This window comes from Montipora foliosa, chromosome 12, assembly GCF_036669935.1.
Source record: "Montipora foliosa isolate CH-2021 chromosome 12, ASM3666993v2, whole genome shotgun sequence".
Lineage (NCBI taxonomy): Eukaryota > Metazoa > Cnidaria > Anthozoa > Scleractinia > Acroporidae > Montipora > Montipora foliosa.
In genome coordinates this window covers 14,570,957-14,587,742 of record NC_090880.1, presented here as the reverse complement: position 1 = coordinate 14,587,742, position 16,786 = coordinate 14,570,957, and the positions used below count along the sequence as shown (strand labels likewise).

At 38.9% G+C, this 16,786-nt stretch overlaps 2 pseudogenes; both read left to right on the top strand.

Moving 5' to 3' along the window:
* Positions 1-1,545: 1,545 nt before the first annotated feature.
* Positions 1,546-4,017, top strand: LOC137980846 (uncharacterized; annotated as a pseudogene).
* Positions 4,018-7,162: 3,145 nt separating this feature from the next.
* LOC137980845 (uncharacterized) lies at positions 7,163-10,415 on the top strand (annotated as a pseudogene).
* Positions 10,416-16,786: the final 6,371 nt, after the last annotated feature.

Below are 16,786 nucleotides of genomic sequence, written 5' to 3'. Positions count from 1 at the left end.
GTATAAATTTGCCATGTTTTAGTAATTGACATCTAGCTGTGGTGCTGTGCTCCGACATCAAACATGGACTGTATAGCGGCAGCCAGAGGCGCCTTTGTATGCTTTCAGCCCGATGTCGTGAGCCGCGCCCTTCGCAATTCAGTCCTCGACTGCAAGTAAGGGTGATTAGCACTAGCACTAGCACTAGCAATAGTAATCGTTTTTATTCTCAATATCTCTTTGGATATCTTGCCTATTGCAATGTTTGTGTTGTGCAGTCCAAAAGTGAGGAAATGCGAAGAATTCGAAATTTTCATCGCAAATATTTCAACCAGTTTACTTCGCACAAAATTGTTTTGCCATTTAACGCAGATAACTTGCATTCAAGTAATCTTTTTTGGTACTCTCCCTTAATGAATGTTCGATTTTCTGTAAACATGGCACAATCTTTGAGATATCCGATCCATAGGAATTCTTACGTTCTCGACGCTCTATGTGATGATGTAAAGATAAAGCTACCCGAATGTGTGAAATATTTGTATCGGGAAAATCAATGTGCTGGGAATTGAGCGAGATGAATGGCGACGTATTGTGAGTTTACACTGCACCTATATGAATGCCATAGTTTCTAAGTAGTCTGAGGTGCGATTGCTTTTGACAAGGGTTTCTTTTAGTAAACATCTTTTTTATCTTTATGTAACAAACATCCCTGCTATGAGAAATAGCGATGTATCTGATGTATCTGACTGAGAAACAATTGAATCACACATATGCTAATAAGCACGATTGGAGAACAACAATAAGGAAAAGGGAAAGACACTACAAAGCCAGGAAATGTACCTGTAGAAACCGGGAACCATCTAGGATAAATATTAAGAAGATTTTGAAGTTTATGAAGAAACAAACTGTTCGAAGAAGACTAAAATCAACTCTCAGAAATATGACTCCATCTTCATCCAGACTAAGAAATATAGCAGCTCATTATAAAACTTGGTATATGGTACATGAACACAGAAGCGATTGTTTTTTCAGCAATTTTTATTGTGGCAGTTTTAATAATACATGTTATGTCTCATTGGGCACTACAGAAGAATTTAACAACAAAAATCGAATCTTCAACAAAGGCGGGCCACTGAAAGTACTGAATGCGCACAAAAAAGGCTAACCAAATAATCTAAATATGCACAAGAACACCGAACTTCACAGAAACAATGTAAAGCAAAACGACTCACACATTACAGAAATGCACAGCAACAGAAGACTACAAACAACAACCATAAACAGGAAAAACCTCATGAAAATCAATCCTATGAAGCGCCTGTAGACAACTTAATTTCAAAGTTCCATACTATTGTTTTAGAAGGTCCACTCTACATTTGTACCTGCTGTGATCAATTATGGTACAAACAGAGTGTTTCTCTTGCTGATAAGGTAAGATTATCTCATCCAACTGTTGAATAATACCTCTTAAGTAAAACAAGTGTAGACAACAAAGAGTAGGTATGTGATACCTGTAAAAGGCATTTAAAAACGAATAAAGTTCCACTGTGTGCTGCTATCAATGAAATGCAATTTCCAGCAAAACCACAATTTTTGGACTGAAATGAGTTATAATGGAGACTACTTGCCCCAAAATTAGCATTTTTCAAATTAATGCATGCCCCAAGAAGAAATCAGTTTAAAATAAGTGGGAATATTGTTAATGTTCCAGCAGATGTCAGCAACACAGTGAACCTGTTGCCTAGGTTAGAAAGTGAAACTGGAACAATTAAAGTAGAATTGAAGAGAAGATTACGGTATAAAAGTTATGCATTATCTTTCAATGTAAGGCCACAGAAAGTAGTGGAAGAAGCCAGTTGGCTTATAAGCAACAGTGACCTTTATAAAGAAGAAGGGGTCATTGTTAACAATGATTGGCAACAAAGTTTTCTAGAGAATATTCCAGTAAGTGACAGTAACACTAAAGATGAATGTCTCAGTCAACGTTTAGAAGATGATGACTGTTTGATATGATGCAATTCTGAAAAGGATCTTACAGATGATGAATTATCTACTAATGCAAATAATTGGAATGAGGATGAAGGTGAAATGCCAGCAGGAGTTACAGACACCTTGCTAACAGCTCCAGATTTCCTAGATGATACTGAACGTGAGAATATTCTGAATGTTGCACCAGCTGAAGGCGGCATACCACTCAGTATATTTAGAGATAAACATTCTGAACAATTGGCATACCCTGGCATATTTTTAGGTAAAAACGAACTGAGAATGACAAACGACTTCTGCCAGTTCATTATAGTGATATATGTAAATCACAGCTGAGGCGTTCTGATCGAAGAGCAGCAATGTGTGTTGAAAAAATATTTTTTTAAACCTAAAAAATTACAAATGAAGACTATTTTAGGGAAATCACAGATTGCTATGCGAAAATGCAAAGGTGTCACCAGAACTCTGACCGCTGGGTATTTAAAGCAGAAGGGAGCTATAGAAAGACTACTTCATCTTGATGAAGGCTTTAAATTTTTAAAAGCATTACGAGGCTCACCACCTTATTTTGAAAATGCTAAAAGAGATCTCTTTACAATGATCAGACAGTTGGACCCAGCAACCCTGTTTTGTAGTTTTTCCTCTGCAGAAACACAGTGGATACATGTCTTAAGAATTCTCGGTCAACTAGTAGATGATAAACAATATTCTGATAATGAACTTACATTGGGAACAAAAGTGCAGATTAATTCAAAGTGATCCAGTGACCTGTGCAAGACATTTTGATTACCAATTCAATCAATTTTTAAACCATTTTCATATGAGTAGTACTGCACCATTAGGATCTCTTATAGATTGGTTTTATAGAGTTGAATATCAGCAAAGAGGTTCACCTCTTATCCGGAGGACATTCTATTGCTGTGTTTGCAATCAGTTAAAAAACTTAAATCAAGCAAAAGTTGTCTTGACAAAATGTCCATTATGAAGATCTTCTGCAGTGGCAATTTCAGCCTGACTTTTACCCCATAATCCTTTGTAAGCTGCAGTTTGTCTGACAAATGTCCTCTCCGCAACATTTTGACACCTTTAAGTATTGTTTATTTTAGACCAAGGAATGCTACAAAGTTGCAGATTTGTGAACTTCTGATTTATGGCAAGGGGTAAATTAAATTAAATTGTATCAAAATTATGATAAACTATTAAATATATGTTTAAATACCAGGATGTTTTTTGTTGCAGAGAGGACATAATATTCTCAAAGTTTAATCTGTTGATGAAAATCAATTCTTTTTTTTATGCTTCAAAAAGTGTCACTGCTGTGATAAGTTTTATTATTGCTCATTAAGGACAGTGCCTACTATTGTTATAGCGCATACGTTCTGCGCATCTCCAGATACTCGGGTTTTCTATCGGTGATGCTTACTAATGCAGGAATATTTTTTGCGCGGTTTAAAACTATGCAGAAAAGGTAGATCTTCGTAAGTACTCTTGGTATCCAAAAACAAAATTGGGAGTAACCATGCATTCTTTAGAGATAATTAAGCTTCAATTTGAGAAAGAACGCCATACATTCCTTTGTATTTTGGAGCTTTTAACAAATATTGTTCATGGATTATCTTTGAAAAATGTGTGGCTACCCCCAATTTTCGTTTTAGATTTAGATCTACCTTTCCCGCATAAAAAAACAAAAAAAAAACTTTGAATTAGTAGGCACCGTCCTTAATGCCCTATCAAACTGGTTTAATTCATTCTCTGTTCATAAAGTGCTCCTACAAGATGTTTTGCAACTGAGCATGTGCAGTGAGGTGGTACTGTATTCTGGGAAATCCCCATTGCCATGTGCTTCAGGAACTTGACCTGTTTATCACAGATGAAAGCACTTTCAAGTTTTCAGCAATGAATCCAAATACTAAAAGAAGTAAAAAGTTTACAAAAGAGTTTAACAAAGATCCAGAAAAGCTAGCAGTTTACCTAAAAAAGGATAGAGAACGAGTGAAGAAGCAGTATCATGAAAAAATGGCCAAGTTGTCTGTGGAGGAGAGGATCGGTTAAGGAAGAAAAAGGAGAGAAAACATAAAAAAAGTTAGAAAGCAAAAAAGTCAGGTTCCCAGAATAAGTTTGTTGCCTCTACAAGTCTGTTTATAAGCCCTCAGTTCTGCTAGGAACAACATCTTTGTAGAATATGGCTTACCACAGTCACTTAATCAATCTCTTGCAGCATCTGCAACCTTTTCCTTACCTTGCTACGCAGACCCTTTGGTAAGGTTACTTGTTAGTGATACAAGTACCTTCAAAGGGAGCTAGACTGCAAAACAGTCGTATTTTTTGCAAACGCAAGAGACGCAGTAAATATTCAGACGAAAGTGGTATTTTGAGACGCGGTAAATATTCCAACGAAAGGTCTGGAGCGAGTGTAGAAACGGCGAGGGAGAATGGGGAGAGACGCGAAAAAATACAGCTGTCCGCTATACATATATTAAATTCGTTCAAAATTACCCTTTCTTCCAGCAACGGCAAATTCCCATTGGTTTAATTCTGACGCAGCCTGTCATCAAATGTCTATCACACCTCATCAAAAAGATATAGACGCCATATCAGTTTCACAGTAAAACAGTAACCTTGCGGGAAAATGGACAACGTGGTCTTGGCATGAAGAATGCTCGCCTCTCAATAAGCAGTCTTCTCCACAAGTCACAAGTTTTAATATTTTTAGGTTTATTTAACAAAATTTCTAGTGTTCTCAATCACTGTCAAAAATCCCACGTTATCGAAATATTATAAATTTACATTCATGCCTAGATGATCACTTCGGAATTTCCGGTGTCTGTCACGTTCTCTAATTGATCTGTTCTTCATAATACCCTAAAGATTTAGGAAACGAAACCGACAATTACCGGTACTTCAGTTCACGCAATCAACGGTCTCCAACATTGGATGCGCTTGTGAACGATCTAGGATTTGTTTTGAAATTGGAGGAAAAAAAAGCTGTGGAATCGCCTCTCAAAGGAAGAGATGTTTTTGGTGTGCTGCCAACGGGCTTTGGAAAAAGCCTGATATTTCGGCTGTTTGTTTTGGCGAAAAACAGAGCCTCCAACCCGTCAAATGCATCTTCAGTCGAACAACCGACAATTATTGTCATTTGTCCGCTCAAAAGCATTATGGAAGAGCAGATAACATCAAATAAGTTTAGCCTTTCTGCCGCTGAACTAACATTTCCAAACCGCATTTTAAAACAACTGCACAATCTGCAATTGTCAGACGCTGTCGCTTCTTTTGGTTTTCTTCCTCTACGTGGGGCAGGTTTTTTCGGTGTTGACTCATTGAACAGAAAAAACAAACGCCTTTCCTTTCCAAAAAACCACTGAATCGAAAGTACGAAACTTCACGCCTTCTGAATAGCGAAGAGAAAACCACTGAACATGACAACACAACTAATTTCCCTCGAAAATAAGGCATACAATGTATCAAATTTAAGATGTGGTTGGAGCTGTCAAACAATTCTGACACCTTAGTGACATTATTCGAACCCCTGCTTAGAACAAATTTGTTGTATGAAAAGCCGACAGTCGGTTTCTCGCCTCACACGCCCCATGGGCGTGTGAGGCTCGCGCACTTCACACGCGAGGATCACGCTTACGGTGCTTCGCGCCTTCCGGAAATGAAAGAAAACGACTGTTTTGCAGTCTAAAGGGAGCAGTCTTGTTGATCAAAGTGCTTTAAGGCATCTTTATGGCAATGGTAAAACTGATGAGAACTTTCTCTCTAACTTCATCATAGATGAGTATCTCCTTCTTTTACAGAAAGCAAGTGAAGTAGATGGTCTTCAAACAAAGGTCTTGCGTTGGGAACAGTTCGAGAGCGGATCCCTGTCAATGCTCACTTAACTGTTGCAAAAAAAATGGAGAGGTTAAAGAGCAAGAGGTGATCTTGGTACTTTGCAGTCCCATAGGTAGCAAGCACTGGTCCCTTCTTGCTGTCCAGCCTCAACAAAAGCTTCTTGCTGTTCTGGACAGTCTCCCAGGAGATTTTGTCAAGCCAAGTACGAATGCAGCCATCAACAAAATGTGCAATGCTCTACAACAAGCTGATGAAAGTTTTGACAAACGTCACTGGAAGTTCTACACTAACAACCACAGTGATGTTCCAGTCCAAGGGAATGGCTATGATTGTGGTGTTTTCTCTGTATGCAAGATGCCTGGTTAGCAAAGGATCGATGATAAAGCAGTTTGATAATCCTGATTTCAGGAAAAGCATGATCCTTGAGCTTCATGAGAAAAAGCTGAATCCCATCCCAGCTGAGCCAATCAAACCCGATGAGTATTATGCTGTTGACTACATCAACAATTATTACTTTGGTAGAGTTCTAGAAGCCAAATCAAATGGCTTCATCAAGTTCAAGTTTTTGCAAAGTGCCGGTCGTAACAAACATGATTGGCCCAGAAGAGATGACATTGATGAAGTACGTGTTTCTTGCATTTTTTATGGACCAGTGCATCTGGAGGGCAATAGGCCTTTTGTAATTACAGAGCATGAGGAAGTTGAAAAAGTATTTTTGGCACCTAAAAAGCAACTGTTTTGAAGTTTTTGCCAAGACACAACCAACAGCAGTTCTTGAGCAAATGCTTTCTAAATTTGTACCTAAAGTTTGGTTTCTGCTTTGTTTACAGAGCTTGCGTATTTGACATTTTGGCTGTCAGGGAAACTCGTGTTTAAAAAGCCAGTCTACAGTTTTCAGCTTGTTGCCCAAGAGGCCATGTTACTATACATGCACATTTAGTGTACGGATATTATTAAAGTCTCAAGACATTGAGTGTTGAGTTTGATGGTAGTTAATTTCAGGTTCTTAATGAACAAATCTTGAAATGGCCTATTTTAAAGCCTTGTATCAAGATTGTGAAAATGAAAGACCACTTTAATTGTTCTTAGTCTTTTCGTGGATATGGACAAAATTGTCCTCTCCGCAATGTCCTCTCCGCAACAGACTCTCTTTGAACATTTTAAAATTTCTACCAGTAAAGGGTCATGTGTTTCCTCATTTTAATCCTCATACTTTAACAACATACACTAGGGCAGTAAACAAGATGACTACGATGACCAGTGAGGGATTTGAACATAAATATTATGTGCTGAAAAATGGAAATTTTCTGATGTCCTCTCTGCAACAGCACTGTCTTTGTTGCTTTTCAGACTGAATCAAAACAGTGTAATGCATCAATTTTATAGTGAACTTCAACCTGACATAAAAGCACTTTGGTTATAATAAATAACTACTAAGTTGGAGGCTAAAATGATTCTAAAATGTCCTCTCCGCAACATACAAAATACTGTGGAATGACCCTTTATCTACGTGAAATTATGAGGCAAAGAGAAAGCAAAACCTTTGCACAAATTTTAAATAGATTGAGAGAAGGAAATCACATAAGAGAGGATCTATTAAAACTAAAAGAAAGACTTATTAGAGAACATATCCCAAGTTATCCCTAAGATGCACCTCACCTATTTGTACAGAATGCTAAAGTAAATAACTTCAACATGCAAGTTCACAATGCTTCTAACAATGCAAAGTATAATATCAAAGCTCAAGACAGTGTGATTGTAACAAATTCTTTACAACTGAAAAAAAATTTTTTGAATCAGATACCAAATGATCCACGAAAAACAAAACAGTTATTTTCTACATGTAATCTTCAACTGAGTGAAGGTGAAAGAGTGAAAATAGCCAAAAATGTTCACACAGAAGATGGGATCACTAATGGTGCAGCTGCAGTGGTCAAACGTATTGCACTAAAACCCCATTTACACCACAGGAAAAAATGGCAAGGCAAGGATGAAAATTGGCAAGGGTAACTTTCACTCTAGGCAAGGCAAGGGTAAATTGTGTAGTGTAAACCGGCAAAGGATGCCTTACCGTACCAATTTAATTTTCGGTTTTGGGACCACGTTTAGAGGTTGACCCGTTTTTGAAGAAATCGGTAAGGCAAGGACGAAAACTGGCACCTTGCCGTTTTTAAAGAAGTGCAAACGTTCCCGCTTGCCTAGAAGCCAATTTCTGATCAATCTGCACATGTCACAGCTCCACAACATATGCTCAGAAGTGGTAGTAGATTCAAAATGGCGGAGAAAGGGAAGTGGACTGACGATGAGGTAGGAAAGTTAATGTACTTTTGGGCTAAGGAAACTATTCAATTTTCCTTGGATAAACTCCGAAGGAGAAAACGTCAGTGTACAAGACTCTACAAATGCAACTTGAGCAATAAGGTAGGAAACCTAGTTTTATACGACATTCACGGATCAGTCAGTGTAAATATTTCTGAGAACTGGTTATAGAAAATGGAATATTGTAAAAGACAGCGTCTCTTCTATTATCAATGGGCGTCAAATGTGATGTAAAGGCGATTATAAGCAAAATATGGAAACTTTGTGAAAAGTATAAACAGGAGAAAAATAAAACAAAGAAGAGTGGGAGAGCTCGAGAGCGAAAATGGAAATTCTTCGATAAAATGGACGGCATGATGAGTCACGCCGTAAAATACGGAAACTTCGTCAAAAGTATAAACAGGATAAAAATAAAACAAAGAAGAGTGGGAGAGCTCGAGAGCGAAAATGGAAATTCTTCGATAAAAATGGACGGCATGATGAGTCATGCCGTAAAATACGGAAACTTCGTCAAAAGTATAAACAGGAGAAAAACAAAACAAAGAAGAGTAGGAGAGCTCAAGAGCGAAAATGGAAATTCTTCGATAAAATGGACGGCATGATGAGTCACAGGGCTAACATTTCGCCACCTATGGTCCTTGATTCAAGTACTGACCAGACTGAGGAAGGCAACATGTCATATTCGGAAGGTGTCAACATGCATCATAGTAATTCCATTTTGCTTTATCTAAAATTTATATTAAACTGTTGATTGGCCATGGGTATGTGCAGGGTGCACATAGACCCTCATGTGAAAGGAGTAAGAGGTTCTGCACTTGCTTCGAGGGAGTAAGGATACTGTGGTGATGCACTTTTGTTTAATGATTTCGTAGTTATGAGTGATGCTGAAAGTGATGGTGCTGTCGCGGATGGAGGAGCTACCCCTCCTGTACAAATGGACTCACTTACTGGAGACTTTTAATAATGGCAAAAGACACATCTTTGATGGAATTACAAAGGAATGCCTTTGATACTCCAAAGCGGTTTGCAATCGTTCGGTACTCGGACGTAGGGGCGAGGTAGTAGAGTATCATTGCTAACTACTTCCTCGCTGGAACGCCTTTTCGCATTGGAGTGTCATGTCTTGCTATTTCATGTTCGATTTCACCAAGAATAAACGTAAACGTATTTTTTGTGACATGAAAATTCTCATACCACTGCTGTTGAGTAATGGTACTGTCAGCCATTCTAAACCAGTCATCTGACTTAGGATTCATCCAGATGTTTCGTTTCCTTGAAGAGTTGATCAGTGTTGACATCGCAAGCATGAAATGCAACCGTTTTTTCCTACGGCAGCCACGGTATCTAATTAAACGCTCTTTCCTCTTCAGTTCCTCACTTTTCTGTTTCTTTATTTCACATTGTTGTCGTTTCTCTTCATCCTTTTTTTTCCCTTAGCAAGGAGTTTACGAACATCAACAAGCTCGACGCCATGTTTAATTTGCAAAGTGCGCATGCTCTGTTACAATGTTAAGCCTTGCCTGGAGCAAAATAGCCTTGCCCAAAACAACCTTCGCGAGGATAAAAATATGTATGTGTAAACAATCCTTGCCTTACCAAAATGTTAGCTATCTTTGCCAATTTTCATCCTTGCCTTGCCGTTTTTTCCTGTCGTGTAAATGGGGTTTAAATCACAAAGAAAAACCAACAGGATTAAGATGGGTGCAATTTCACCATAGTGATACAGGTAACAAACCTAGGCATGAAAATAGGCAGTTATATAGACAAACAATTCAACCCTCCTGGACTCCCATAAAACCCGTAACTATTCACTTTCCAGTTGGGAGAACTAGAGCTGCTAACATAGTTCGCAAGCAAATTCCTTTGCGCCCAGCTGCTGCCAAAACCATACATCGCTCTCAAGGTGATACTGAGACAGGAATTGTTGTAAATTTTGCAACAAAAAAGACCATACCACACATACATTATGTTGGCCTAAGCTGAGTAACAACTATTCAGGGGTTGTACATAACAGACCTATCTGACAACAAAATTGCAGTAGCTCTGATGTCAAAACTGAAATGCAAAGATTACGTACCAAGGCAGCCCTTGACCTTTGCATCACTCCCCTTTAAAAAATCAGTCCATCCTTCTTCAAGTTGTGTTTTTTAAATACAAGATCACTTCATAAACACATAGAAGATTTGGTAATCGTGAAGAAGAGCTACCCAAAAAACCTGTCGGCCGACTGTTGGTCATCTGTTGGCCGACAGATAGCCAACAGGTTTTGCCCGAAATATAGGCTATCTGTATAAGACTACAGCTTTAAGACAGCAGATTTACTTATTTGTGCAGAAACTAGGTGCAATGCAATTGACAATGATAATATGCATTGTACATCATGGAAGGATTTACATTGTTCCACAATGATAGCCAGTATTTAAGTAGCACAGCGTATGGTGGTATTGCAGTTTACAGTAGACTCTCTAATGTTTCTGGCTTTCCATACACTTGCACTACTAATGGTATTGAATTCACTCTTGTCAGACTATCTGCCTTTCCAAATGTGACAGTCATAGCAATCTATCGTTCACCACAAATTTCTCTGACTGTCTTGCGTCAATCACTCATTGAGGTATTAAGACACATTTCCTCAGAATACATCATTATCATTGGAGATTTTAATGTGAACTGGGTCAATGATGTTGAAAGAAGACCTCTGTACAACCTTCTTATCAGAGAAAAAAACTATAAACAACTTATTTCACATTATACAACTGATAACAGAACAATTATTGATCACATATACACAAACATCCCAGATTTATATACTACTTCAGGGGTATTATAAACATATTTTACTGATCAAAAAGCCATCTGGGTATCCTTGCCATACAAAAGTTCTTATTAAAAACACCCCTGAAATTTACAACCACCAACCGAACAACAATTATTGAAAACCAAAGTGTTCTCCCATTATAAATTTACCCCAAACTATTCCTTATAAAATAATTTATTATGTAAGCAGCACATAATGATAATTAATAATGACAAATATATATCTTAACACACTGCTGGTACAACAAGACCCAGCAGTCTATTGTTGACACAAGTTTCACCCCCCCCCCCTCCCGCTCCTCCCACCTTTCCCCTACACTGTATTCTATAACCTCATGCCATACTTCATATTTTATGCCATACTGTAATATTATTGTACAACCATTTCCTTACCCCTTGCAAGCAGACTAAACTAGTGTTCCTTTGCAACAATAACAAATTTATGAGAGCAATTAACAGCAACATTAGTACTACATTTCATTATAGTATTATCTATATCTTCTTTTTCAGGTAAGGTGTTAACAAATGGCACAAAGATACAAGAGGAAAGGCAAGTTTCTCTCTTTTGTAACCTTTCAATCTTCCACTGAAGCATTAATGCAACATAACATATACCAACTAATATTTTAGCCCTTTCACTTCTAAAGTTAAATCTTAGGTAATAATCGATAAAACTGAAGTAACTACACCGTCCTATTAACTTGTAACCCTTGCCTGAACTTGTAATATACTTTATTTAATCACTGCTTTGTCATTGACAATGCAATCTACTGTAACCATTTATTTTTCAATATTGCTTCATCCAAATGAAATGTTAGATTTTCCCCACATAATCAGTTTGAAAACCTTTGAGAAAGAAAACAATGAAGTCTGCAAATGTTTCTGACAGCCTCCTCATATACTGCAGACTCTGATGCTGGCTTCATCCACTCACTGTCGCCACTTAAAAAGGCCAAGAATGGCAAAATGTACTACAATTTCATGTTCCAAGAGTCATCAACAAAATTTACAAGTTGTTGGATTTGATAAAAAAATCCCATACCAAAGCCCAGCATTTTCATACTGCAGGAAATCCCACAAAATTGCTGAACATCGATGCCAAACAAGATGAAATATTCATCAATCAGACAAGCTCCATTGTGCAAGCCGATAGTAGTGATGTCAATTTCCAGAGCATTCCACCAACAAGACAACATAAGCCAAATTTCTCAGATGCTACAGATATCACTTTATAAGAGCTAAATGATTTATCAAGAAACCAAAAGGTCAATGTCGCTGGTGTCCTCACCCTTGGTAATAAACCACCAAAAGAAGTGTCTAAAACAAATGGTCAGAAGAGGACTGTATCACTGAAGATGCAACTGGTGCAGCAACCATCCACATCTGGGATGACTTGCTGTCAAAGCTCATGACTGGAAACAGCTACAAGTTCACCAATCTAACTGTGAAAAATTATTCCAGAATGACCTTGCTTGGTACTGCTCCAACAACAACATATATAGAAACAGACAAAACTTAATTGCACAAAAGGGGCAGAACTTCTTTTAAACACTGAAAGAGAACTAACTATCCCAGAGTTTAACTTCAATATCTTCATGACCAGTCAAATTAAGTCTTGTAAGAAAAAAATGCCACATGCCATGGGCTCAACAATTTTCAAATGTCATTCTTGTGGAGCCACCCAAAGTGTCAGCAACCAAGCACATATCTGCCAGACTTTCTGCTCAAATTGATGGGGAACCTCTTTGGCTAACAGCATTCAATGATGTAATGCTTATCCTAATGAAATAGGCCAATGTTTCTCAAGATGCAAAAAGTGACGAGATTGCTGCAGCTCTCCTGCAACTGGAGAACATCTCCTTAATACTGAAAGGATATGATTGGATTGCATGTTTATTTTTAGACGATTAATCCACTTAGTACAAACTGAAACACTACTGTACATATTTTAACAAATTTGTATAACGTCTGAATTAATATTACTTAAATTTCTCCTTGTTCATTAAAAACTTGTCGGTTGTTGCACTTTGATGCACATTGATCAGACATTTTGATATCTACCTGTATTCTCACAGTACAGTTATCACTCTGTTCAGATTTTAAAAAAATATTTTACCAATGTCACAACTTTATTCATAAATTTAGTGAAACCATTTTTTCATTTACAATGTTACTGTTGTGTTAGAAGTTGTGATGTCAATGTGATGTCATGTTACCAAGTGACGCAAATTTAAATAGGGGCGTATCTGCCAAAGAGTGTTCAGTATTATTCAGCATTGTTCAGTATTCAGTACCAGCATCTATAGTAGTTTCGAGTTCAATTAGGAGTTTTCAAGTACAGTTATCAGATAGTTTTAAACGGTGTCAGAGTGTAATAAGAAACGATATTAAAGAGCTAGGTATTCAAGTACTCTGGGGTCGTCAGTTTGCACATGGGATAGCCGTCAGCACAACAATCATGTTGGTGGTGCAACTGAGATCAGAACCACGATGTCCGGCTTACCAAGATTGCCTAAGTTCAAAGGAGACAATTCTCAATCTTTCAAGATATGGATCCAGGAATTCGAAGCTCAGTTGGCAGCCATTGGCCACGAAGAAGGAAATTGTGTACAACAGAAGGGAAGGCATTCACATTCATAACGACAAAAATCGGTGAGTCAAGTGGAAAAATCTCGTATGCTGAGGGTAAATCCAAAATGTTAGAATATTTTTGTGGTAGCGACTATCAAAGGACACTTGAGATGAAGTTGCGAAGCTTCCATTTCCGTCAGGGCATGAACATCAGCAACTTTGTAACTGATCTAAGGAACACTATTAACGAGTTCTACAATGTCAAAGATGAGAAAGCAGTTGATTTAATTGCCATAAGCCATGTCACGACCTCACTAGATGAAGAGTTGAGAGAGCCTATACGTATTCTACAATTATCGGGAACAGCTACTTTGGAGGGCATCTTAGAACTTATTCAGAGCAAACAAACACAGCATTCTTTCAGTCTGGAAATCCCGGTGGCATCTAGCACAAATGCCGATTCAAACAATCGTTTGGATAGATTAGAAAAGTTAGTTGAGGGATTAACTAATACCACGCAAAAATTAACTACCAGCAGCAATCCTTCACCCAGCCAACGAGTAGCACGGTGAGCATTTATGATCACTGTGGAAAACCCAGTCACAACAGGCAATCTTGCTTTAAACTAAAAACATGCTTGAAATGTGGCTTGAGAGGTCATATTGCGAAGTTTTGTCGCAACCAAAATGGCCCATGTGCGCCACAATCACAACAGTTCCCACCGTCAAAAAGGTCGCCCTTCACCATGGTTCCAAGCGAATTCTAGTGCTAGCAAACCACCAATAGCATGATCAGTAATTCTACAGATGCTGTAAAGTTGGATGCAACACCAAGAATTTTATTAGACATCACAGTTGGTGACACACCCCTTAAATTTCTGTATGACCCAGGATCGCAGTATACTATGATCCCATCTTCAATCTACAATAACCTGCAACACAAACCACCTCACGCGCCCGTAAATAAAGTGGGAATCGGCATTTCTGGGACATCTTTTCAGTTTGATGGTGCAGCGCATATGAACCTTAAATTCAAACGACTTGATGACACCTCATAGATACTCGAGTATGAGCCAGTTCTGGTTAGCCCACACATCAAAACCTGTATATTATTTGGTATTCACTCTGAGTTAAGATTTAAATCTGCTGCGCGAGATGACGAAAAATGCACTACATTCGTACCTACTGATGGCCAAATGGTACAAATGCCATAGTTGGAAGAAAAGTCAGATGGTCGGAGTGCTTTATTCAAGTATCAAAGGCCACTTTTATTCCAAACAATGAATTGTGCTGGATATCCGGCAAGATCAAATGTATCAATATTAAAGAGAGTAATTCAGCTACGCCATTCTTATTTGAAGGAGAGCCAGAACTCGAACTTGGTTTTCACAGACTTTAAACTACAACCCTGGTCAATACTCTTGGGACATTTACGCAACAGCTGGTGAAAAGGACGCATTTTCTCTCCCAACCTCTCCCCCCCCCCCGGTTCAGTGTTGACGTTATGGCTTCAAATCTTTTTCAACACAATCAACATTGCTGAGGGGAACGGGGGACAGCAGAAACAGGCTCTTTCCACAACATTTCCATGCATTTATAACAGGTTAAATACACTTTTCATAAGCAAGATGTGTTTTCGCGCCTCATTTTCGTAAGTGTCCCAAGACGGTTTTACCAGGGTTGTAGATCTGAGAGAAAAGAATATCAAAGATTCCGTTTTTAATGACTCTGGACCGGACGTGACCTTACGCAAAGGTGTCCAACTGGGTACATTGACAGAACTGCACAATGAACAAACAGTGATTCCAGATGTTTCAGATAATGTGTTGTGCAACGCCACGGAGTCTGTTACCTCAGATCAAGGAGAGTCTTATGCGAAAATCACAGTTGGTGGCCTTGATGAAATTGATCCAACAAAGGAACATAAAGTCCTCGGAACAAATTGGAACCTGGAGGACGATACCAGTGTTATGAAGCTGAATAAGATCATTGAGTTCACCAGGGGCCTGGAGCCTACAAAGTGAAACGTTCTCTGAATTGCAGCCAAACTATTTGACCCTCTTCGACTAATATCCCCAGTAATGGTGGTGTTCAGAATGCTATTACAAGAGCTTTGCCTGAACAAGTGTGAATGGGACAGCCTCATCCCTCAACCTGGAAGAAACCACCTACAAAGGTGGTTGACTGACCTGGAAAAGATTAGCGAAATGACTGTGAGCTGCTGCTACTTTCCTGGAAGAAGAAAGAAGAGTGAAGTTCGCAACCCTACATGGGTACAGAGATGCTTTGAAGGGAGCGTATTGGACAGTTGTCTACCTGTGCATTGAAACTGAAGCTGGCTACAAAACAAGCCTTGCAGCATCCAAGGGCAGAGTCACGCCATCTTCGCCTATGAGTATCGCTAGACTCTAGCTGCTTGCCGCACTAATCCTGGCCCATTTGATCTCTTCTGTACAAGAAGCCTTAGCCCAGGTGGTGAATATCAGTGTTCTTCTGGATTCGATCCAACAAAGAGTACAAGCAGTTCGTGCAGAACTGAATAGACGAGATCCACAAGTTGATCGACGTGAAGAGCTGGCGCCACTGTCCTGGAGTTGAGAATCCTGCAGATGTTGGCTCCAGGGGACGTCTCACATCTGAGCTCATTGAGAACAGCTTGTGGTGGGAGGGTCCCGCCTGGCTAAGGGGGCCACCAAGGAACTACCCAAACTCCGAAGTTTAAAGAAAGAAGATTGCAGGACGGAATTCAAAGCAAAGGAACGAAATCCACAGGACGTGACTACCATTGTAAACCTGACGACAGAACCTAGCAATTCTGTAAAGCTGACTGAAATCATCGACTACGAGCAGCTCAGCGATGCCACTTAACTATTCAGAGTAACAGCTCTCAGCCTGAAGTTCATCTGAAATCTGAAGTCAACGGGAGAAAAGAATCACAAAGTAAACGGATCACCCTGACAGCTGAAGAAATCAGTGAAGCAAAAGTACTTTGGATCCATAAAGTTCAAAAGCCTTTGGAGAGAGAGAACTTTGATAACCTTAAACTCCAACTTGGGCTGTTTACAGATCAGGACAGCATTCTAAGGTGCAAAGGGAGACTTGGAAACGCTCTGTTGAGTGTCGCAGCGCATTGTCCCGCCCTATTACCAAGACGACATCACGTTACAAGACTGATTGTCGAATCCTGTCATTGTAAAATTAATCACTGTGGAGTAAAGGAAACTCTAATAGCAGTAAGGCAGATAGGGTCTTTCTTTTTTTAGTGAAGTAATAATCTT